The 22,949-nt window shown below is 42.5% G+C and overlaps 1 non-coding gene across 1 annotated transcript; it reads left to right on the top strand.

Moving 5' to 3' along the window:
- The first annotated feature begins 21,899 nt into the window (after window positions 1-21,899).
- LOC114807029 lies at window positions 21,900-22,037 on the top strand. Its single transcript, XR_003755082.1, has one exon. It is a non-coding gene; the product is annotated as a small nucleolar RNA SNORA7 (small nucleolar RNA).
- Window positions 22,038-22,949: the final 912 nt, after the last annotated feature.

Below are 22,949 nucleotides of genomic sequence, written 5' to 3'. Positions count from 1 at the left end.
ATTTGCTGTGGTACTACTAGCTATGTCTACATTCTCTAAGTTAGCAGACCTATTGACAATTCACTGATAATGTGGTCACATAAACCTGGTATCTTTGGACATTCAATTTTCATACTGATTTTTCACTTTGAAAAAGATATGGATATTTCAAGTATATTGAAATTTAATCTGAGTTGCAATGGAAAATCTATTGGAAAAGCATTGCCTAAATCATACTGCATAAATACACTACCTAAAATCAACATATTCTTGAGTACCTCCTGTCTTACTTCACTGATTTCCTTTTATAACCCAGCACGCTCACTTTGCTCTTCTAATACCAACCTTCTCACTATGACACGATCTCGTCTGTCTCCGACGTCCCTTCGTCCACATCCTGCTTCTGGCCTGGAGCTTCCTCTTTCATATATGACAGACGATCACTCTCCCCACCTTTAGGGTCTTATTCAAATCACATCTCCTCCAAGAGACCTTCCTCGTCTAGTCCTTATTTCCCCTACTCCCTCTCCCTTCTACATCGTCTTTGCACTTGGATTTGTACTCTTTAAGCCCTTGATATTCACACGACCCTCAGTCCCACAGCACTTATGTACATATCTGTAATTTAGTTTAATTTCTGTTCCCCTTCTAGACCGTAAGCTGCTTGTGGACAGAGAATATATCTACTAAGTCTGTTGTAATCAATCATTCAATCAGTCATATTTATTGAGCACTTACTGTGTGCTGAGCACTGTACTTAGTGCTTGGGAGAGTACAATATAACAGTGTAACAGGTATATTCCTTGCCTACAATGAGCTTCCAAGCAGTTAGTACAATGTTCTGTACACAGTGAGGGCTCAATAAATACCATTGCTTGATTGGTACCCACCTAAGGCTATACCAGGAGTGGCCATACCTTGTGAATTGAAGAGCAATGAACCACACCAATCATATTGCCAAGAGTCTCAGATTAAAATAAAAATTATTTAATTGGAAGGGCAAACGGATGTTCCTGCAGGGTGGGGGAGGGATGCAGCTGGTGAGTGGTAGCAGTGGCCAGCAAGAGACCAATTAGGGCAGGGGCTTGGGGCAGAGCCAAGCTCCAAACTCTTCCCTGTCCCAAGCCAATATGGATGGGTTGCCGACAATGAAAGGGCTGTAGCATCATACAACGCAGCCCACCACCATAGCAGCAAAATAATAAATAATAAGTCATGGGGGTGTACAGTAAGTGAAGAATTAATCAAGGATATTTTTTGCATGCTTACTGTGTGAAGAGCACTGTAACAAGCTCTTGGCAGAGTACAATACAACAGAGTTGGTAGACATAGTCCCTGCCCACAAGAAGCTTAGAGTCTAGAGGGGAAGACAGACATTAATAGAAATACATAAATTATGTATATGTACATAATTTCTGTGGGTCTGAGAGTGAGGTGAATAACAAGTGCTTAAAGGGTATAGATCCAAGTGCATAGTCAACGCAGAAGGGAGAGGGAGTTGGGGAAAAGAAGGCTTAATCGGGGAAGGCCTCATGGAGGAGATGTGATTTTTAAGAAGAGCAGCAGTTTGGCCACTCCAGGACTATGTGAAGTTCTATAGGGTAGAACCCTTCAGGGTGCCAAGATGGCCCGTTTGTAACAGTAATAATAATAATTATATTTGTTAAACAGCTATTTATGCCAAGCACTGTACTAAGCGCTGAGGTTGATCCAATGTGAGCAGTTCAGACACAGTTCCTGTGCCACACAGGGCTCACAGACGAAGAGGGAGGGAGAATGGCTTAATGGAAAGAGCCCAAGCTTGGGAGTTAGAGGTCATGGGTTCTAATCTTGACTCTGCCAGTTGTCTGCTTTGTGACCTTGGGCAAGTCACTTAACTACTCTGTGTCTCAGTTCTCTCATCTGTAAAATGGGGATTAAGACTGTGAGCCCCACGTCGGACAACCTGATTACCTTGTATCTACCCCAGTACTTAGAACAGTGCTTGGCACATAGTAAGTGCTTAACAAATAACATCATTAAATTAACAGGTATTTTAGCCACATCCTACTGTTTTTGACATACCAGCCTTGCAGAACTTGTGCAAATATTCTTAGGCTCTATTATTTCCCCTTTCAATAATTTGTTTTAATGTCTGTCTCCCCTTGTAGACTGTAATCTCCTCATGTGCAGGGATTGCATATACCAACGCTGTTATATTGTCCTTTCCCAAGTGCTTGGTACAGTGCTCTGCACACAGTACACACTCAATAAATACCATTGGCCGCTTGATTGATTAATTTTACAAATGAGACAACCAAGGCACAGAGAAGCTCAGTGACTTGCTCAGGGTCACACAGCAGGTAATTGGCAGATTTGGATTTAGAACTCAGGTCCTCTGACTCCTAGTCCCATGTTCTTTCCACTAGACCATACTACTTCTCTAAAGTCTCAAGGGGCTGTCTGAATCAGCACAAACTGTTTCGAGCTGGGTTAACTAGCCCCTACAGGCTCTCTCCCCATGAAATGGAGATGAGAATCCACAAAAATAAGGGAAAAACGATTGCAAGTGGCTTGGTAATCTTTTTTGAAGGAGCCGCTCTAAATGTATGGTTACCTAGTGGGTTGCTGTGCATGGCTGCAGTCCTCAGAAATGTCTCAGGCAGCTTCTAATAATAATAATATTTAAGTATTTACTATGTGCCAAGCACTGTACTAAGTGCTACGGTAGGTACAAGATATAGGATTAGACACAATCCCTGTCCCACATGGGGCTCACAATCTAAGTTGGAGGGAGAACAGGAATTTAATCCTATTTGACAGATGAAGAAACTGAGGCAGAGAGAACTTGAGTGACTTGCCTGAGATCACCTATCAGGCCTGTGATTAGAACCCAAGCCCTCTTCCCAGATTCATGGTCTTTCCATTGGACCACTCTGCTTCTGGTTTGGCAGCCCTCTTCCCTGGTTCAGCATTTCCCCAGTACTGAGTTGGGTCAGCAAAGAAAAAAGTCATTTTGAGCAGAGTTTCTCAGAGGCAGAGACTGGATACATTGGGTTGACCTCAGATTTTCAATTTCTGTAGGCAGGGCCAGATTAAGGGTCCTGGTGGTGTAGAGTAGAACTGTATTGGAGAACCCTCAGGGTAGGGCTGAACCTGAGATCAGGGGAAGAAAGCTTATTTGAGAAACAGATATTCCTTCACTTCTGCCTCACTGCTCTTCTATTTGGCTTCAAGTGATTCCCTAACCCAGCCTGCACACTTCACTCCAACCTTCTCTTGCATTCTCTGCCTCTGACCTGGAACGCCCTCCCTCTTCATATCTCTCCCCACCTTCAAAGCCTTATTGAAGACACATCTCCTCCAAGCAGCCTTCCCTGACTAAGACTTCCATTTCTCTTCTCCACTCCCTTCTGTGCCACCCTGACTGGCTCCCTTTATTCATCCCCCCTCCTAGCCCTACAGCACTTAGGTACATATCTGCATTTATATTAAGGTCTGTCTCCCAGTCTAGACTCTAAGCTTGTTGTGGGCAGGGAATGTGTTCATTATATTGTTATACTGTACTCTCTCAAGCACTTAGTACAGTGCTTTGCACACAGTAAATGCTCAATAAAAGCAATTGACTGACTGACTGCATTATGTGCCTGACACCTCTAGACTGCAAACTCATTGTGGGAAGGGAATGTCTCTACCAACTCTGTTATACTGTACCCTCCCAGTGCTTAGTACAGTGCACTGCATGCAGTAAGCACTCAATAAATAATAATAATGGTATTAAGTGCTTACTATGTGCCAGATACTGTAATAAGTGCCGGTGTCAATACAAGATAATCAGTTTGAGTACGGTCCATGCTCCACATGGGGCTCACAATCTTAATCCCCATTTTACAGATGAGGTAACTGAAGCACAGAGAAGTTAAGTGACTTGCCCAAGATCACACAGCAGACAAGTGGTAGAGTCAGGATTAGAACCCATGACCTTCTGGCTCCTAGGCCCATGCTCTATCCACTACACCATGCTGCTTGATTGGTTGACACAGCTCCCCAGATCTTTTGGATCTGGAGTCCCTAGAGATGCGATGTTAATCTGGCCTTGTGTATAGTGCTTTACTTTGATGGTTATCATGTTTGGTTAGATATGGCACCATGTCTCTAAATGCCTTAGAATACTAATCCATTTCGGAGAGAAAATGCTGTGGTAGAATAGTTGCACTGAACTTTCATATATTTGGAGCTCACTTCTCAGAGAACCCTCCACAAGAAGGCCTCTCACAGCAGTAGTTTACTTTTGAAATGTGATTTAACTCTACTAAATTTATTCAGCAGGGATGCCCACTATTACAGTACTCTCACATCTTATAGGGCACAGACAGCAACTTGACATAGTCCAACCAAGAGTACTTTGTAGTCACATCTTAATGCTTGAAACTCTAAATGTTCCTACAAACAAGGTCTCACAATGTTTCTGAAAGTAAGGGAGATGGAAAAATTATTTCCGGCAGATAAGGAAATATATTCATTAATGACTCGCTCAGAGCTCAGTGAAAATTAGTGACACACACTGGAAGAGATTGGCTGATTTCTGGTCTGGGGCTACTGCCCTAGGAGTTGAAGCCAGTCATGCCAGTCCATGAAGAAAGCTACTGCAGTTTAGGCAAGACATTTGGGAATGTATGTGTTTCTTCAGGGCAAGTGCATGCAGTTTGTGGTTCTGGGTAAGTCAGCACTTTGTGACCCTGGATCCTGGGATGAGAAGAGGAACAAACTTCAAAGAGTAGAAATACTTCTTGCTTCTCTAATTCTTAAAATTCCCCTTCCCAGGATCGAGCCCTAAAAGTTTTATTCCGGAGCCCAGTGCTGTCCCAGCTTCAGCCCAAGAAGGAGAATTACCGAAGTGCGAGATAATTTAGCTCTTCCGACCTCACTCCCTAAGTGTGAGATCTTGATGTCAGGTTGCCACTAATGGCACTCGCGAGCATTAGACATTGAGACACTTGGCGTCATACCTATTTTGCCAGGTCTGCAGTCCAGTGTGATATCATATTGCAGAAGTATGCCAAGCTCATGCACACAGTGCATTCCTCTTGGGGGGAACACCTAACTCTGCCCCCAACTTTCCCCAGGCTCATGTGAGTATGGACACCACTTCTGAACTGTGGAATTTGGTAGCAGGAGTTAATAATAATAATAATAATAATTGTGATATTTGTTAAGCACTTATGTGTCAGGCACTGTACTAAACACTGGAGTAGATTCAAGGTAATCGGGTTGGACACAGTCCCTGTCCCACATAGGGATCACAGTCTTAATCCGCATTTTACAGATGAGAACTGAGGCATAGAGAAGTGAAGTGTCTTGCATCTGATGGTGAATCTGTACTGGACAGATGCAGGCCTACCAAAAACTGGTCTCTCTGGTATAAAACTGGGAAAGTGGCTTCCCTATTTCAAGGTTTCTGTTTGCCCAGAGATCTCAAGGACCCATGTTGTACAGACCAGGAAGAGATACAGAGAGATCCACTCGGGGCTCTGTCCTGCGGTCCCTGCTGTTCTGAGGTGGAATGGGGCCCAGAAATTGTGATTCCAGCAAAATTGGCAGTTTCAGGAAATGGCCTGTTTCTACCAACCCTAAAATGGGTCTTGCAAAAGCATTGTCCTTTCCACTTTCAAATAACTTTTCTTAGGTGAAGGATTATTTGTAATTTTAAAATCCCAGTGCACATTTAAAAAGAATTCAATCAGAAATATAAATATTTGTGATTTCATGTTTTGCTAGCAACTTCTAATTTTTTTAGACAATCAAATTGGAATTTCAATGTTTTTGTCTAATTCCTTTCAAAGAAAAATCTAGAAGTAGTCCCCAGACCTAGCCAAGAGGTTGGAATTGTGTTTTTCTTTAAAGAAACCTCAGGCTAATGACTTTTTGGAGGGGGGGGCAGTTTAATTTCTCTCTAAGGTTTTATTTCTGAATCTAGGTAGGGGAAGGCTCCTCAGAAGTTAACTGGATGAGTTAGTCAGGATTTTAGGGTGGGGGTAGAGAGATTGTTTAGAATAACACCTCTAGGAGACACACATTTAATGGCACATTATTCACTGCAGCACAAAGTTACGTATATCACAATTTCAACACCTTGAATGTTCAACTTGTAATCAGTCACATGTTGCCTTTAAAATTGTGCACGCAGAGCTTCTTGGAAAGCAAGATTTTCTCAGTGCAACAGCTCTAGATTGTCTGATTGCATTAAAGGAGAAGGGGTGGAGTTTCTTGATTACTGTATCAGCCTCCTTGTTGACTTCCCAGCCTCCTGTCTCTCCCCACTCCAGTCCATACTTCACTCTGCTGCCAGGATCATTTTTCTACAAAAACGTTCACTCGAGAACCTCCAGTGGCTGTCCATCCACCTTCACATCAAATAGAAACTCCTCACCATTGGCTTTAAAGCATTCCAGCACCGTCTCACCTCCTGTCTCATCTCCTGCTCTCCTCCTAACAACCCAGCCTGCATACTTCACTCCCCTAATGCTAACCTCACTGTACCTCCATCTCGTCTATATCGCTACTGACCTTTCATCCATGTCCTGCCTCTGGCCTGGAACACTCTCCCTAGTCATATTTGACAAATAATGTCTCTACCTCCCTCTCAAAGCCTTAATGAAGGCATATCTCCCACAAGAGGGCTTCCCTGACTAAGCCCTCTTTTCCTTTCCTTCAACTCCCTTCTGTGTTGCCCTGCCTGACTTGCTCCCATTATTCATCCCCCCTCCCAGCCCCACAGCAATCGTGAACATATCTGTAATTTATTTATTTATATTAATGCCTGTCTCCTCCTGTAGGCTGTAAACTCTTTGTGGGCAGGAATCATGTCTGTTATATTGTTATATTGTATTCTCCCAAGTGCTTGCTACAATGCTCTGCGCACAGTAAGTGCTAAATAAATACAACTGACTGACTGCCTGTAAGCAATGGGTTTGCCCATAAGGATGGTGTCAGAACAGGTGAATACTACAGCACACGTTTTCCTTATTGTGGACTTCCAAGATGTTTTTCTTGATGAATTTCTCCCATTACATTCCCTGCAACTACTATCTCAGAATTTCAATAATAATAATAATAGTATTTTTAAGTGCTTACTATGTGCCAAGCACTGTTCTAAGCAGTGGGTTAAGTACAAGGTTATCAGGTCAGACACAGTCCCTGTTTCATATGAAGCACACAGTCTTAATTCGTGACCCCGTCATTGGGCGGGGATTGTCTCTATCTGTTGCCGATTTGTTCATTCCAAGTGCTTAGTACAATGCTCTGCACATAGTAAGTGCTCAATAAATACTATTGAATGAATGAATGAATTCCCATTTTACAGATGAGGAACATTTTACAGAGAAGTTAAGTGAATAACCCAAGGTCACACAGCAGACATGGCAAAGTCGGGATTAGTACCCACATCCTCTGACTTCTAGGCCCAAGCTCTTTCTGCTAGGCCACACTGCTTGTCTCAACTATGCCCTTACTCATTCACAGCTAACTGCAGCATTTCTGTACATACTAACTGGCTGTAGTACTTAAGCACTTATTCATGTACATATTCACTTTTACTTCTTCCTCCTAACTGAAATTTATTTTGATGTTAGTTTCCCCACTAGACTGTGAACTCCTCAACGGCAGAAATCATGTCTACTAGCTCTATTGCACTCAGTGCTCAGTACATAGTACACTGCACACAGTAGGTGCTCAGAGCTCACCACTGATTCATTGATTGAAGAGCACAACCCCTTCATTATAGAAGTGGATGGAAGGGTTCTTTCTCTACTCTCTTGCCATCTCCCTTCCCTCTCATTTTCTAACCTGACAGCCAGGAAAAGGTTGACCAGGAGTGGGAGAAATGTCACTTTTTAATGTCCTAACACTTCTCCCTTTTTGATGCAACTACCTTCTTATCCCTGCAGGTAGAATCAAATCAGACAGACTATGCAGGCGAAAGATTATGTGTGGATAAGCAGAAGAGATATTGCTATCTAGGAAAAAGCTGAATGAACTCAAAAAGGCGAGATGCTTTAACCAGCTGGGAAAGGAGCCAGATTTTGCAGTAACAGCTGCTCCAGGTGTTAAAAAGGTGATGATCCTAGTTTCCTTCTAGTAGATTGTCAATGCTGAGCATGCCTCTTGGCTCTAGCCTGAACCCTGAAAACACACTTCTACCTAGGTGGCTTTTGCTTATTATTTTATAGAGAGTTATAGAGTATTTATTCAATTCATTCAATAGTATTTATTGAGCTCTTACTATGTACAGAGCACTGTACTAAGCGCTTGGAATGTACAATTCGGCAACAGATAGAGACAATCCCTGCCCATTGATGGGCTTACAGTCTAATTGGGGAGACAGACAAAAACAATAGCAATATATAGAATCAAGGGGCTGTACATCTCATTAACAAAATAAATAGGGTAATCAAAATATATACAAATGAGTGGATGAGCACAGTGCTGAGGGGAAGGGAGAGGGGGAGGAGCAGAGGGAAAGGGGGGGAAAGGGGGCTTAGCTGAGGGGGGGTTGGGGGCAGAGAGGCAGTAGAGGGAGCAGAGGGAAAAGGGGAAGCTCAGTCAGTCAGTTTAATGATCAGTTGCAATACGCAAACTCAATGATGGCTTACAAATGGGGGAGGATGCAGTGGGTTCATTGCTGTTGAGGTTTCAGAGAGACACTAGTCTGGGACTACACCCTGCATCCATTCTATGGGCAGGGAATGTGTCTATATATGGCTGTACTGTACTCCCTGCACACACTAAGCACTCAATGAATATGATTGAATGAATGAAAAGTTCTCTCTACTAGCCATCTGTGTGGTCCTGGGTCCAGAGGGCCCAGGAGAGAGAGTGTGGATGGCTCAATGTAAACCATCACTATTTCTGAAAAAGCAATTCAAGTACAAGTCTTGCAGGTGATAGGACATTGCTTTTCCCTTTTAATGATTAATGACTGAGCAACGCTCACCCAAGTGTCAAGGGACCAGCTGAGATGCCTGATTTGGGAAGCAGCATGGTCAAGTGGAAAGAACATGGGCCTGGGAGTCAGAGGACCTAGGTTCTAATCTCCACGCCACCATTTAACTGCTGTGTGACCTTGGGCAAGTCATGCTGTGGGTAGTGAATGTGTCTGTTTATTGTTATATTGTTCTATCTCAAGTGCTTAGTACAGTTCTCTGCACACAGTAAGTGCTCAATAAATATGAGCGACTGACTATGTCTCTGTGCCTCAGTTCCCTCAAATGAAAAAATGTAGTTTCAATACCTGTGCTCCTTCCTACTTAGAAGATAATCAGGTGCCACATGGGACTCACTTTCTATCTACCCCAGCACTTAGTAGAGTGCTTGACACATAGTAAGCACTTAACAAATATCACAGTTGTTATCCATAAATTTCTCTATTTGGGAAAGGTTAGGCCTTGAAGTAGTTGGAGGCTCATTCCTTCATTAATAATATTCATTGAGAGCCTATTATATGCAGAACACTGTACTAAGCATAGGGGAAAAATACACAGCAGGATACATACAGAGGCTCACAATTTTAGAATAAGGGTAAGTGGGAGTTAGGCAAGGTACACACAAGGAAAGGTTGAGGTTGTGATTGAGCAGTGAGCTTGCTAATTTCAAAGCCACCTTAAGCATGTTTTAAGAGGGGCACCATAGGCTAGTGAACAGAACAGGGTCTTGGAGTCAGAAAGACCTGGGTTCAAATCCACTCTGCCACTTGTCTGCTCTGTGACCTTGCACAAGTCACTTCACTTCTCTGTGCCTCAGTTATCTCATCTGTAAAATGGGGTTTAAGACCGTGAGCACCCTGTGGGACATGGACTTGTGTCCAACCTGATTAGCTTGTATCTACCCCAGTGCTTAGTACAGTGCTTGGCCTGATTTTGAAGCCTACAAAACCTGTGAGCTGCTAGTGGCTGAGATGCACTTCTCTCCATTCAGAATAGGGAAGGAGAGAAACACTTTTTCCATATTCCAACCCTGACTTTCTCCAGGTCAAGCATCCGGGGTTGGGGAGAGAAAACAATAACTCCAGTATATCCTTAATATCATGAGCCATACCTCTTGATATAGCAGGGTTAAGTTTCTTGGAAATGAGGCTATATTGTGAATGGCTGTATCGTGGGATATGTTTTTACCATAAACTTGTTATAAACTGGGATCCATTCTCCAAGTTCTGGAAAAAAAATATGAAATCCTTATTATGTGATATATATCATTACATTAAGCATCACTAAATTATTGTTTAATCTTTATTATAGTGATTCAAAGCATAGCAACACATTAGCTAAATGAAGAGTTAGCAAAAGCAGAAGCTTGTTCAGTTGACTTTAGTAAATGGTTTTTCAAATTTAGTGCAGAGTTTATTCAGTTTAGATTAAGCATCAGCCTTCTTGTCTACATAAAGTACTTGCAGGTTAACTCTTTCTAAAAAGCATATAACACCTCTGCACTCCTTTCCATCATGTCTTTAATCATTTTTTATAAATTCTCAATTTTATACATTGAGAAACAGTGTTGCCTAATGGAAAGAGCACAGGCCTGGGAATCAGGAGACCTCCAGGTTATAATCCTGTTTCTTCCACTTGCCTACTGCGTGACCTTGACCTTGGGCGGCAAGTCACTTATCATCTCTGTGCCTCAGTTTCCTCATCTGTAAATTGAGGATTCAATACCTATTCTCCCTCCCCCACTTAGACTATGAGTCCCATGATGGACAGGGATTGGGTCTGATCTGATTGTAATTACTTCATCACTCTATAGTAAGTGCTAACAAATCCCACAATTTTTTAAAGTTATTGTCAAGTGCTTACTGGGTGCCAGGCACTGAACTAAGTGCCAGAATAGATACAAGATAATCAGGTTGGACAGAGTCCCTGTCCCACATAGGGCTCACAGTCTTAATCCCCATTTTACAGATGAGATAACTGAGGCACAGTGAAATTAAGTGACTTGCCCAAGGTCACACAGCAGAGAAGTGGCAGAGCCAGTATTAGAATCCAGGTCCTCTGACTTCCAGCCCCAGGCTCTTTCTGCTAGGCCATGCTAGTTCTCATAATAATGATAATAATAATATTATCTTGTTGTTATTAATGTTCAGATGCCATATATTAATGGCTGAATCCCCTGGTTATATGTCTAATGAGGTAGTTGTATCACCAGTGTACCTTGAAGAAAGCATATCACTGAAATGGATACTTAATTAAAAAAAAAATTCTAAACAAACTCTGGAGATATTCTTCTCTCTATTTCAGTTATAAAAGTACCTTTGTGCAACTAATCTCAGTTTATTTGGAAAAATTTATGAGAAATAAGAATCTATTGCATACTTTTAGCCATGACATTTTACTCTGCTTATTGTTCTTTGATGTGGAACCTTACCGAACTCTTATTTTTTTTTTAAAGAAAGTAAGAATATACATCTACTGCCGATCCTTTGTCTGGCATGAGAGCACTATTTTCAAAGAAATTCAAAGCATTTAAATGACTTTTCTATCACTAGTCCATGTAGGAGCACACTAATCAAAGCCTTTTAAAAATAAAGACATTATTCTCTCTAAATCTTAAAATTATTGCTAGTATTTTCCCTAGCCTGTAATTATTTGTACAGTCACCATGTGAATTCATTTGAAAGAGTCTTGTTTGTAATACATCAGCCTGTAGATAAATCTATTGCAGTCCAACTGATGGTATTATAACCATATCTGCACATAACAACAGGATGATAATGTTTCATGGAATTCACCTGTTAACTTTGCTCCTTGCAGATTTACATCAAAAATAGAACTTTCATTGAAAAAATTATCTTGGAAAATAATTTGGTCTGTGTTTCCCTCTGAGTTTCCTCTGTTCCACAATAAACTGTATTGTACAAGTCATCTTTTTTTTAAACTTAACCTCACATTTAAATTTAATCATGATGCTTATTCTTCCCTTTAACAGCTATAACTAATTATCTTTTTATCCATGACATTGGATTCTCAACTTTATTAGGAAATATACATAATTTATGAAGTATTCTTCTTTCTCTGAACTTTCATCCTATTGCTTGTGATGCGAAGAAATCTATTATAAATGGACATATTGTCTTGATGCCACAGCAATTTTTTCTCTTCAACTTATTCAAGGGTTTTTTTTTTATTACATACCTCTTCCTGTACCCTTTTTTATATAACAGTCTGCATATTCACTATATGTGTATTGTTCTTTTGGTCATCCCAGACATATTCTAACCTATCCTGAACTGACATTTGTCTCTAATGCTTCTTAAACATTCTAAACTGTTTTCTATGACAACTCAAAATTCCATTCACATTTTATATTTCTACCAAGGCAGAATTTCAAGTTCATAGGGCTTCATCAAGATATGAATTCCTATTGAAATAATTAGTAATGATATAGTAGAGGCTCTGCCATAATAATTCCCATTTTATGTGAAAAAGCAAGAAAAGTCATAGTTTAATGTATTTTCAGGACAGCTGGGTGAATGAAGGATTTAAAGGCTAATCTGAATGCTACAAAATTCCTTAATACACATTTGCATTCTAGAGTGCTCCTTATTAAATAAATCCTATGTTTTTAGCATTGCATATTTTCCATTTGTGCTTGATTTTAGATCATCATTCATTCATTCAATTGTATTTATTGAGTGCTTATTGTGTGCAAAGCACTGAACTAAGCGCATGGGAGAGTACAATACAACAACAAACACATTCCCTGCCCACTACGAGTTTACAGTCTAGAGGGTGAGGCAGACATTAATATAAATAAATACATGAATAAATAAAGAAAATTACAGATATAAAATATGTGCTCCAGGGATGGGAGGGAGGATGAATGAAGGAAGCATTTCAAAAAAGCAAAATAAAGAGTTAAGCTTAAGAAATTTACCACCTGAATGGCAAGCGTTTTTTTTTTTTATAATATTTGTTAAGCACATACTATGTTCCAGGCACTGTTTAAGTACTGGAGTAATAATAATAATAGTAATGTTGGTATTTGTTAAGTGCTTACTATGTGCAGAGCACTGTTCTAAGCGCTGGGGTAGATACAGGGTAATCAGGTTGTCTCATGTGAGGCTCACAGTCTTCATCCCCATTTTACAGATGAGGTAACTGAGGCACAGAGAAGTTAAGTGACTTGCCCAAAGTCACACAGCTGACAAGTGGAGGAGCAGGGATTCGAACCCATGACCTCTGACTCACGAGCCTGTGCTCTTTCCACTGAGCCACGCTGCTTCTCATTGGACCTGCTAATCAGGTTGGACACAGTCCCCGTCCTACATGGGGCTAGCAGTCTTAATCTCCATTTTACAGGTGAGGTAATAGGCACAGAGAAGTTAAGGGATTTGCCCAAGGACATACAACAGAAAAGTGGTGGAGCCGGGATTAGAACTCAGGTCCTTCCCACTTCCAGGCCTGTGCTCTTTCCTTGAGACCACACTGTTTCTCTCAAGTTCTTGTTTAAATAAAGATATATGCACAGGGTCTGTCACCAGTTGCAAGAACTCTCTCCCCTTCCATTAGCCTTTTAAAGACAAATCACTGAGGTTTCCAGATTTGGTTGAATCTGATACATGAGGACTCCAACTCTCAGGAGACCACCCTAGGGACTTTTGTCCATTGAACGGAAACCTCCTGCTAGTATGACCAACAAGTAATGTTTGCCAGTTTGAGAATGGCATCCTGAGCTATAGTAAAAATATTAATAATAATTATTATTATGGTACTTGTTAAGCACTTACTATGTGCCAAGCTCTATTCTAAGAGTTGGGGTAGATGGAAATTAATCAGGTCGGACACAGTCCCTGTCCCACATGGGGCTCACAATCTTAATTCCCATTTTACAGTTGAAGTAACTGAGGCCTATAGAAGTGACTTGCAGAAGGTCACACAGCAGACAAGTGGCAGAGAAAGTATTAGAACGCCGGCCCTTCTGATTCCCAGGCCCATGCTCTATCTACTAAGCAAGAGCTAACTGAAATTTCCATTGAGCCCCTCTCAGACCTTCCTCAGAATGAATAATTATTGTCTCCTGTGCTCCAAGGCACAATGGGGTAGATACAGATAAATAGTTTGACTTACACTTGAAAATACAACACACACACTCATACACACACGCACAGAGCCATTGAAGACTAAGTAAGAACCTATATCTGGGCCTAATTCTAATCCGAACTTCCTTGGATGCTTCCCACTAGAAGGGGAACTACAGGATAATAGGAATTACTAAGTCAAGGGGGGCTTTTTACTCATAGGCATATAATCCTCCACTCATGGAACACAGCAGTCGGAGGCGTATACAGTGGTCTTGGGAAGGAAAGTCTCAAGAAGTCTTTTAGGCACTTTCCCCTAAGATAATAATCACTTTCCAAGCTTATCTCATCAGGAAGAATGGAATGTGACCTAGAGAGACCAAGTCATGAAGGACCCCTTGTGTTCATTTATTATTTTTATGGTATTTGTTAATTGCTTACTATGTGCTAGGCACTCTAGTAAGTGCTGAGGTAGATATAAGCAAATCGGGATAGACACACTCCATGACCCACATGGGACTCACAGTCTTAACCCACTCTTTACAGATGAGGTAACTGAGGCACACAAAAGTTAAATGACTTGCCTAAAATCACACAGTACACAAGTAGCAAAGAAAGGATTGGAACCCAGGTCCTTCTGACTTCTAGGCTCAGGCGCTATCCACTAGTCCATGCTGCTTCTCTATTGTCCATCTGGGGTGAAACCACAACACCCAAGGATGAACCCCCACTTTACTCAACCTTACCACGGCACCTTGGGACTTATTTCAAGTACTAAGCACTTGGGGGAGTATAACATAACCTATTTGGTAGATGTTTCCCACCCACAAGGAGCTTACAGTCTGGAGGAGGACTTTACAGTCTAAGGGACTGTATTTGCTTACTTGCTTACTGCTTCCTGTGGATGTGGAACCCTGGCAGGAAATTGTAAAAGGGCATGTGATCCCTTCCTGACTGCTCAGACTCTAGTTTACTAATGGGGAAACCATGACAACACCAAGTAAACTAGCAGGGAGCCTTTTTTGATGTAAGCTCAAAGATCTTCATTCTTCAGGACTTTAATAGCCTCTCTTTACTTGCATCCTGAACTAGTTATTTAGATGAACACTTACAGGTCAACCTCTCTCTCAAGGTCTCATCCTGAGACCTATCAGTTGTTTACTTGCTTTCCTCTGTTTCTTTTTCTTTAGCACAATGTTTTGACTTGATCTCTTGATCTCCTTACTCTTGCCAATTCGGCCATGTGTTCTGAAGTAACATGGCCTAGTGAATAGAGCATAGGCCTGGGAGTTAGAAGGACTTGGGTTTTAATCCTGCCTCTGCCACTTGTCTGCTGTGTGACCTTGGGCAAGTCACTTCACTTCCTCTGTGCTTCAGTTACCTCATCTGTAAAATGGAGATTTTAAAACTGTGAATCCCATGAGGAACAGGAACTTTGTCCAACCTGAATAGCTTGTGTCTACCCCAGTGCTTAGAACAGTACCTGGCACATAGTAAGCATTTTACAAATACCATAAAAAAAAAGCACTACCTGTTGGGAGTTCCGTTGACATTCTGGCCTATAGCTCAGGCTTTTACATTTTACCATACAATTTCCCACATCCCAACAATCATGAATTACATCTTCTTTGAAATATGAAGGACAATTGTTTGAGAATGTGTGGCCAATTGTTCTGGACCTTTAATTCTCTCCTCAGGCTCCCTGTTCCTCCCCCTCTCCCATCCCTCACCCATAATGATCTGGCCACCTACTTCATCACGAAAATTAACACAATCAGGACTGAGCTCCCCAGTCACCCCTCCCACTTCCACCTCCCCTCGGCCACAACCCTCTCCCCTACTTTCGCATCTTTCCCTGCAGTATCCTCAGAGGAGCTCTCCTCCCTCCTCGCAAGTGCCACCCCCTCCACCTGTACTTCGGACCCCATTCCCGCTCACCTTATAAAAACCATCGCTCCTTCCCTCCTCCCCTCTTTAACCTCTATCTTTAACCGCTCACTCTCCAATGGCTTCTTCCCCTCTGCCTTCAAACACGTCCATGTCTCCCCCATCCTAAAAAACCCCTCTCTTGACCCCACTTCCCCTTCCAGTTATCGCCCTATCTCCCTTCTACCCTTCCTTTCTAAGCTCCTAGAATGAGTCATCTACACTAGCTGCCTAGAATTCCTTCACTCCAATTCTCTCCTGGACCCTCTCCAATCTGGCTTCCGTCCCCTCCACTCTACCGACACTGCTCTCTGAGGTGTCACCCATGACCTCCTTGCCAAATCCAATGGCTCCTACTCTATCCTAATCCTCCTCGACCTCTCAGCTGCCTTTGACACTGTAGACCATCCCTTTCTCCTCCACACCTTATCTCACCTTGGCTTCACGGACTCTGTCCTCTCCTGGTTCTCCTCTTACCTTTCTGGCCATTCATGCTCTGTCCCCTTTGCAGGCTCCTCCTCCCCTTCCCATCCTCTAACTGTAGGAGTTCCTCAAGGGTCAGTTCTTGGCCCTCTTCTGTTCTCCATCTACACTCACTCCCTTGGTGAACTCATTCACTCTCACAGATTCAACTATCATCTCTATGCAGATGACACACAAATCTACATCTCTGCCCCGTCCTCTCCCTGTCCCTTCAGACTCGTATCTCCTCCTGCCTCCAGGACGTCTCTACCTAGATGTCTGCCTGTCACCTAAAACTCAACATGTCCAAAACTGAGCTCCTTATCTTCCATCCCAAGCCCTGTCCTCTTCTTGACTTCCCTATCACTGTGGATGGTACAACCATCCTTCCCGTCTCTCAAGCCCGCAACCTTGGTGTCATCCTTGACTCAGTTCTCTCATTCACCCCACACATCCAATCCATCACCAAGACCTGCCGGTCTCACCTTTATAATATTGCCAAGATCTGCCCTTTCCTCTCCAACCAAATGGCTATCTTACTGGTACAGGCTCTCATAATATCCCTGCTGGATTATTGTGTCAGCCTTCTCTCTGATCTCCCTTCCTCCTGTCTCTCCCCGCTCCAGTCTATTCTTCATTCCACTGCCTGGCTCATCTTCCTGCAGAAACGCTCTGGGCATGTCACTCCCCTTCTTAAAAACCTCCAGTGGTTTTCTATCAACCTCCACACGAAACAAAAACTTCTCACTCTAGGCTACAAGGCTCTCCATCACCTTGCCCCCTCCTACCTCTCCTCCCTTCTCTGCCCACCCCGTAGGCTCCGCTCCTCTGCCGCCCACCTCCTCACCCTCTTCCGTTCTCGCTTATCCCGCCGTCGACCCCTGGCCCACGTCCTCCCGGTGTCCTGGAATGCCCTCCCTCCTCACCTCCGCCAAACTAATTCTCGTCCCCTTTTCAAAGCCCTACTTAGAGCTCACCTCCTCCAAGAGGCCTTCCCAGGCTGAGCTTCCCCTTTTCCCTCTGCTCCCTCTGCTGCCTCTCGGCCCCCCCCGCCACCTCCCTCAGCTAGGCCCCCTTTTCCCCACCTTTCCCTCTGCTCCTTCACCCTCCCTTCCCCTCCCCTCAGCACTGTGCTCATCCGCTCATTTGTATATATTTTTATTACCCTATTTATTTCATTAATGAGATGTACATCCCCTTGATTCTATTTATTGCTATTGTTTTTGTCTGTCTGTCTCCCCCGATTAGACTGTAAGCCCGTCAATTGGCAGGGATTGTCTCTATCTGTTGCCAAATTGTACATTCCAAGTGCTTAGTACAGTTACCGATTTGTACATTCCAAGCGCTTAGTACAGTGTTCTGCACATAGTAAGCGCTCAATAAATACTATTGAATGAATGAATGAACGCTCTGCACATAGTAAGCGCTCAATAAATACTATTGAATGAATGAACATGCACATAGTTGCTTATACGCAGCACTGAAAGTAAGGTAGAATGGACTGAAATTCTGCTTCAGTATAAAGCAAAGTTCCAGAGCGGCTCTTTTAGTTATGAAAACGGTTAGATAGCTGTAGTGGTGGTGGTGGCTGGGGGGAATGCGGTGGCCCTTTCAGTGGGTGGGAGTAGGGTCCTCAGGCTACAGAGGGGCTGCAGTCCCTGAAGCGTGGCTTAGTGGAAAGAGCACGGGCTTGGGAGTCAGAGGCCATGGGTTCTAATCCCCGCTCTCCTGCTTGTCAGCTGTGTCATCTTGGGCTAGTCACTTAACTTCTCTGTGCTTCATTTACCTCATCTGTAAGATGGGGATGAAGATTGTGAGCTCTACATGGGACAACCTGATTACCTTGTATCTATCCCAGCGCTCAGACCAGTGCTTGGCCCATAGGATGTGCTTAACAAATACCAACATTATTATTACTGCTCTTCCTCCAAACCCTGCTGTTTCTTGGTCACCAGCAGGTGAAGCCAGAAATTGGGGTGACTGTAAGATTGTGTAGCTGCAGCCAAATAGGATCAGATAGTGCACCCTTGGCTCTGACCCTAATCAGCCATCTTGTCATAAAGTAGTCTCGGGAATCTTGATGGATTTTTGAGGGGAGCCAAATTTTCTAAGAAATGTCTACAGTCTTCATCTACCCATGGTATTTGAGTGTTTTTGAGAGGTCTGTGAAAACCATATAGTGGTCTTGGGGCTTTAACTACAAGTTTATGTATCTGATGCCTTATGAAGATCATGTGCCTGTGTCACCAATCTGAGGCCACGTTGTATTTCAGGAGTATCTGGTTTATGCTATTTTACTACACTAGTTGATACAGAAGGCCTCTGACAATTGAGAGGAGTGAGACACCTCATTAATGCCACCATCTGATCTTTTGTCTCTCTTCTCGAAGATCAATCAGTCATATTTATTGAGCACTTACTGGTGTGCTGAACACTGTATTAAGTTCTTAGGAGAGTACAATATAACAGAGTTGGTAGTCACATTCCCTGCCCACAAGGAGCTTACAGTCTAGAAGGGGGTGGCGGCATCTCTTCGACTCTGTGTCATTGCCTTAGTGATCCAGAGGTTAAAGAAGAGCTTGTGTAAAAGTTTAAGCAGAATGTCTCCTCTTTGCTTTGTAGAGCTCAGCAAGTATGTCAACAGGGTTTGGTGATTTACCATTTTTCCCAACTCTGACTGCTGCAGTTACTTCCACAGTATTGCTACTGAACAGAAACAAGCCCCAAAGGCAGACAGCAGGTCAGAGAAGGAGGTGAAGAGAAGAGTAGATAATTCACAAATGGAATAAGCAGCTCCCATTGATTGGACATTTGTTATTTAAATGAGTTGACATAGAAAAGTTAACATGATTTCCCCAAGCTTTCAGTACGAGGTAAGGGGAGATGCCAGGTTTCTATCAGTCTATAGAGAGAGAGAGAGATTTAGCTCTCTGGGAATTCTATAATCTCCAGAAAGTTTTCTGGATCACATAAAAAAATATGGTTTCATAGCAGACTGCAACCGATGCCTTGGAATTAGTGTTGGCAGAGACTTATTATGTAAATATTCAGGCGTTTTGGAGGAAGAACTGTAGCCAGAAGGAACCAAAGGAAGAGTAATACTCCCATGGCTTCGACTACACTTCTATGTGGATGATTCCCAAAGCTACATCTCCAGCCCTTATCTTTCTCCCTCTCTGCAGTCTCAAATTTCCTTTTGCCTTCAAGATATCTCTACTTGGATATTCCAAAGACAGTTATGCGATCCCCCAAGTCCTCAAATTCTCCAAACTAGCACACTCCCCCCCTTTGAAGCCCTACTGAAAGCTCACCTCTTCCAGGAGGCCTTCCCAGACTAAGGGCCCCTTTTCTTCTGCTCCCCCTCCCCGCCTCATCACCTTGATTCGCTCCCTTTGCTCTACCCCGCTCCCTGACCCAAAGCACTTGTGTATATTTGTATGTATTTATAATTATAATTCTATTTTCATTAAAGATGTGTATGTGTCTATAATTCTGTTTATTTATAATAATGCTACTGATTCCTGTTTGCTTGTTTTGATGTCTGTCTCCCCCCTTCTGGACTGTGAGCCCATTGTGGGCAGGGATTGTCTCTATTTGTTGCTGAATTTTACTTCCCAAGCGCTTAGTACAGTGCTCTGCACTCAGTAAGCGCTCAATAAATACGATTGAATGAATGAATCAATTCATTCATTCATATTTATTAAGTGCTTACTCAAACTTAACATGTCCAAAACAGAACTCCTATCTTCCCACTCAAGCCTTGTCCTTCCCTTGATCTTCCCATGACTGTAAACAGCACCACCATCCTTCCTGTGTCACAAGCCCGTAACCTTGGCATTATCCTTGCCTCTCTCAGTCAACCCAATCTTCTTGTCTCCCTCCATTTTTCCCATTTCTTTACTAAAACTCAATTCAGGTGTCTTTAGACTTCTGTGGTGGTCTAAGAATGTTCGAATCTTTGTGAATTTTTCTCTGGTTCCTCAATTGTTAACCCACATATTCAATCTATCTCTAAATCTTGCAGGTACAACCTTCCCAACATCACTAAAATCTACCCTTTCCTCTCCATCCAAACTGCTACCACATTAATCCAAGGACTTCTCCCACCCTACCTTGATTACTGTATCAGCCTCCTTGCTGACCTCCCAGACACCTGTCTCTCCCCATTCCAGTCCATACTTCACTCAGCTATCCAGATCATTTTTCTGCAAAACTGTTGAGTCCATGTTTCCTCACTCCTTAAGAACCTCGAGTGATTGCCCATCCAGCTTCACATCAAACAGAACCTCCTTACCATCAGCTTTAAAGCACTCAATTACCTTGCCCCCTCCTACCTCATCTTACTGCTCTCCTACTAACAACCTAGTCCACACACTTGACTCCTCTAATGCCAACTTACTCACTGTACCTCTGAATCTTCTATCTCACCGCCAACCTCTCACCCTCATCCTGCCTCTGGCCTGGAACGCCCTCTCTCTTCATATCTGACAGACATTACTCTCCTCACCGTCAAAGCCTTATCGAAGGCACATCTCCTCCAAGAGGCCTTCCCTGACTAAACCCTCATTTCCTCTTCTCCCACTCCCTTCTGCATTGCTCTGATTTGCTCCTTTTATTCACTTCTCACCCTCAGCCCCACAGCACTCATGTACATATCCATAATTTATTTATTTGTATTAATGTGTACTCCTCTAGATTGTAAGCTCGTTGTGAGTAAGGAATGTGTCTGTTATATTGTTATATTGTACTCTCCAAAGTGCTTAGTACAGTACTCTGCACACAATAAGTGCTCAATAAATATGGTTGATTAACACATTTCCTGTAACACTTTCCTTCCTGACAATTACATTTCTCTAAATTTTCCTAGAATTCTTTGAGAGATTGCAATCTTCTGGGAGGAGCAATATAGGAGCCTAGGAGAAGTGCATTCAATTAGTGAGTCAAGGGACCTTTAAAATTTATGAGAGGAGTTTTGACTCTCTCTTCTCCACTTGGTTAACTGCAAGTATAGGCCTGAAGGCCCAAGGAAATTTGTCTGTTGATTAAATTCAGCATAATTATTGAAGCTTAAATAATTAGAGAAGTGTAAGTATTTAAATCCAGCTGTTCTCCAACCATTTAAGAATATGGATTTAGCCTGTCCCTTTTTTTTTGTTACGGTCTTTGTTAAATACTTACCATGCACCAGGCACTGTACTAAGCACTGGGGTAGATACAAGCTAATCAGGTTAGACACGGTCCCTGTCCCACATAGTGCTCATGGTCTTAATTCCCAATTTACAGATGAGGTAACTGAGGACAGAGAAGTTAAGCAACTTGCCCAAGGTCACACAGCAGACAAGTGGTGGAGGTGGGATTAGCACCCAGATCCTCTGATTCCCAGGAGTCTTTCTTTCCATTTGGCAACAGTGCTTTTCAATCTTTTTGTCTCCCTCCATTTTTCTTCTTTCTTTATTAAAACTCAATTCAGGTGTTTTAAGACTTCTGTCCCCTCTCAGGATCATACCTGGAGAGTTTCCAGTACTCAACCAGTCTCAGCTATGGGAGGGAGTGTCAAGCAGAAGCATACCCATTCCATTCCTAGCTTGGGCAGTGGCTAGCGAGTGGAAAGCAATCTGCTACAAGTCAAAACTCATGCTACATGCTAGACCCCTTTTTCTTGGTGAGCAATCATTCCTGGTCTCTATATCCCCTTCTCACAATCTTAAATGCTTCCTTTCATAAGGATCTGTATGTGCCTCTTTGGATGTATTTTCTTTCCTGGTCACCTTGGATCCCCTTCATTCAAATTCTAGGTAGGTAGAGCCTCAGAACCTTTTTTTGGGGGAGGGGGAGTGGATGCGTGTCTCCACTGGTGTCATAGCCATCACCAACATTAGTATTGTGGATGCAGATAAAAAGCTTGTGGATTTGCCTAAGGTGCAACTGAAAAAAAAATCCCTTCACTGAGGACTCTATCTAGGAAGAACTAGACTAGAGGAATGACATCACACTGCTGTGGTTGAGTATTTGAATGCTTTTGTGGTGGGGTAGTGTACAGAAAACTAATCTGAAGCTACCCCTTCTCTAAGCTCCAGCGGGTTCACAAGACAATGGCTCTTTAGTCTTAAACAGTCTTGTAAAGCACTAGAATGAATTACTATTGGAGCATTCAACTTAGAAACCTAATGTTATTTTAGCATATATTTTGTGACTTAATATAAAACATGCTGGCAAATATACAAGTTAATCTGTTTTGCTCTTAAACTTGATAAATAGTAATTTTTATTATTGAAATTTGGTAAATCATTTAATAAATCTCTCACAAAATCTTATGGAATTTCAAATAAATCAGTAGATATTCAGTTTAGTGGTTTAGCACTAGTAATAAATCCTTAACATCTACCAGTATCTACTGTTTACATTTGCCTGGGGGCTTTAAACATTATGAGATGAAATGATTTTTCTGTTCCTTGGTGCCTGGCTGTCACAGAATTAAAGTGTTTCATGAATTTCATTGTTGAGAAAATAGCTTCACATGTTTCAGTCTCCGGTAGGG

This window comes from Ornithorhynchus anatinus, chromosome X1 (genome assembly GCF_004115215.2).
Source record: "Ornithorhynchus anatinus isolate Pmale09 chromosome X1, mOrnAna1.pri.v4, whole genome shotgun sequence".
NCBI lineage: Eukaryota > Metazoa > Chordata > Mammalia > Monotremata > Ornithorhynchidae > Ornithorhynchus > Ornithorhynchus anatinus.
This window is presented reverse-complemented; position numbering and strand designations above follow the sequence as displayed.